This window comes from Limulus polyphemus, unplaced genomic scaffold (assembly GCF_000517525.1).
Source record: "Limulus polyphemus unplaced genomic scaffold, Limulus_polyphemus-2.1.2 Scaffold9952, whole genome shotgun sequence".
Lineage (NCBI taxonomy): Eukaryota > Metazoa > Arthropoda > Merostomata > Xiphosura > Limulidae > Limulus > Limulus polyphemus.
In genome coordinates this window covers 10,911-14,175 of record NW_013675562.1, presented here as the reverse complement: position 1 = coordinate 14,175, position 3,265 = coordinate 10,911, and the positions used below count along the sequence as shown (strand labels likewise).

Below are 3,265 nucleotides of genomic sequence, written 5' to 3'. Positions count from 1 at the left end.
GTTTAAGATTGTTTAAAGAATTGATGGCGTTGGTGCATCATCTCTTTCATAATTAATGGCGAGAATGGTAGGACTAGCGGACCAGACTTAATAAATATCTGTTTGTGTAAAGTAAGGATATGTTAGTGTGAACTGCAGTTTCAACTATCTCTTTTTGATTCCATAAAGAAAGTCACGTGAAGAGACTAGATATTACTGTGACCATAGATGAGTCAGAATTGTGGGACAAAAATATACTAACAATTTTTTCTGAGAGAAAAAGCACGAAGTGGCGATCCGCACGAGACAGTCAAGTTGATTATACAGAGAGCGGGCTTTCTATTGGGTAGCCACGTTGGGCTTTTCCAACTTGCTATACGAATATCATAAACTAAGTTAACTACTTCCAAACAATCTAAAAATCTAGTGTGTTATAACAGCATCCTGGTGGCTTACAACACTAAACACCGTGTTTCGATAACCACGTTCAGAAGAACACAGATAACCCCACTATGTAGCTTTGCGCGTAACAAACAGAAACCAAACATACAGTCATGCAGGTTTTTATTCCCATGCTCAATATTTGAACAGCGTACAACTGCTGCCATCTGTTGACAGTAAAAGCTAACAGTTTAAACGTGAAAATACTTTTTTTTTGCTAATAGCGTCGGCCTTGACAAGAGACCAGAGCGTGCCCCAGTGTTTAGTGTATCAGATTAGGGATCCGAGGGTCTCGGGTTCGAGATGTGGTACTTTCGTTATGGCTAACTGCTTCATTTCAGTTCTTTCTTCTCTATTGTTAAAACTTAGGAAAGGCTGGGCCTGAACCAGAGGAGTCGCTGACCTGGACGTTTGAGGCAACCGTCCTAAGTATAAGGTATCGTTCAAGTAAGTATGCGCGAATCTCCAAACAGGAGGAAAGTTATTAATAGGTTTAACATTAGGGGGAACTTGTCCATCTAAGACTCAAATGAGGTACCCTATATTTTTATCTTTCTTAAATCCGGCACTGTTCCGTAATCAAATATTTTTACTTTAAGTGATAAGAATATCAGCACAAGTTCAAGGATCAACAGTAACTACATTAGATAGGCAAATTAACGATAGGTTTTGTTGAACTTTCCGCGATTATTTGTTATGCAAGAAAGGAGATTTAAACTAACTAATGAGTTGGATAACGAGGGTTAGTCAAACCAGTGTAGTGGGTTATTTTTAAGTTGCTAAAAAAATTAAAAATTCAAAAAAATTAATGATCGAATGTTTTTTGTTTTTTTTGTTAATTTAGCAGTGTGTTCAACATTATCTACGCCTGGTGGTTTTTATATATACTATACTATACACTGACTTGTCATTGGCTGCATAGGCACGTGATTCTTATTACGTCACTTAATTCAAATCCTTCAACTAGTAACCCTAAAAAAATATGTTTTACACGCGTTACATGCAGTGATAATTCCATACAACGACACATACAGTGGTTTTATAAAGTCGTACATCATAAAAACACACGAGTTTATAATATTTAAAATTTTATTGGTAACGCTCCGTTTACTCCAGAACTATTTACGTAAAGAAAAACAGGCATTTACTGATTCCAAGAATTTATTTAATAAGGCCAACCATAAAACGGAAACATCCTATAAACACAACTAAAAACACTATACATATAATACAGAAACCAGTTTTCACTTTCCATGTTTTATCATTTTTTTTAAAAGCCCAAAGTTTGATTTTAAAGACAACGGTTTAACTTTAGTGGTCTGACATTCACTCCTCAGCCATTATGTAGGGAAGCCTAAGTTAAGACTATTTAAACATACACATTGGACGAGATGTTAACTTGGGAACTGTGGATTTAAATCACACTCACAGGAACTGAAAAGTGAGAACTGCTTATTGTATATAAATAAATCTAAGGTACAATATTCGAGATTTGCTTACCTCCGTTTTAAACGCCTGGTGGTAAGAATAGATTATGACATTCAATTTCACAGTACGTGTAAATAGCGACGAACTTACCAGAACCAAAACCAAAACTAATTGCCCAATAATAATGTGTAAATAACCAAAACTTTCAAACGTAAATACGCTCAGTTTTCGTTAGTACGGTTACTGTATAACGTGTATTTGTTCAATGTATTGGTGTATTAAAAATTCGTAATTAACCTTTTTCCCCTGGTGAGTGAAAACAATCTCCTTTTCTATATATTTTAAAAATACATTGATTTCTCTGAAGACCCCATATTAGATACATCGTTATTACTTCGTTTGGTGATTATTTATCACTTAGTAAATAATTGAATGAAATAAATATATGACCTGACCTATTGATTTTATCTTATTAATAATTGAATCCGTCAGTACTTGGTGAAACATCATAGTTACAGAACTGGGATGGAAACAAAGACAGTTTTACGTTTCACAAGTATTTCATTTATTATTACTATGGTTTCGCCCGTAAATACATTGTCTGTACCCGATGGTGGTAATAAATAAAATATCTGTGGAACGTAATGAATATTGTATTTTTTTCCGCAATTCTGTTCCAAATAATTACTATTCAAGTTAACAGAGGGCGCAACAATAGCATGTAAGCATGAACATCAGAAAGTTCCCGGTAAGTCGAGAATCGTCAGTTGACGATTTTTGGTAAAATAATTAATTATTTGCTTAAAAGGATTTGCTACAGGATATATGTGGGTAAAATAAAAACAAATTATTAAATAGAAAGAACGACATAATTAAATATGGCTGTTACCACAACGCTATGTAAACATAAAGTTAGTTACACTATCTTAATCCAAATGGAACACGAATCGCGTAGTAAATAGGAGTTATTCCAATTTAAGTGTTGGATATTTAATATAATATAGATATTTATATAAATGTTTGATTAAACAATCAAGGTTTGAGTGGATCAGTTTCAATCAAGCTCTGAATAGAGAAGTTCCAACCAAAATTTGAAATGAAGACATATCCCAACCATGATCTGAGTACACGATATCTCAACCAATATTTAAGTAGACAATATCTCAACCAATATTTGAGTAGACAATATCCCAACCAATATTTAAGTGGACAATATCCCAACCAATATTTAAGTAGACAATATCCCAACCAATATTTAAGTAGACAATATCCCAACCAATATTTAAGTAGACAATATCCCAACCAATATTTAAGTAGATAATATCCCAACCAATATTTAAGTAGACAATATCCCAACCAATATTTGAGTAGACAATATCCCAACCAATATTTAAGTAGACGATATCCCAACCATGAT

General features: G+C 33.7%; 1 protein-coding gene across 1 annotated transcript in view; it reads right to left on the bottom strand.

Annotated features, from left to right (window-relative positions):
* Window positions 1-2,057, bottom strand: part of LOC106476167 — a 7,907-nt gene extending 5,850 nt beyond the window's left edge. The window contains exon 1 of the mRNA XM_013936834.2: window positions 1,921-2,057. The gene's annotated coding sequence lies outside the window, so the exon portion shown is untranslated. The remainder of the gene's footprint in view (window positions 1-1,920) is intronic.
* Between the last annotated feature and the right edge of the window lie 1,208 nt (window positions 2,058-3,265).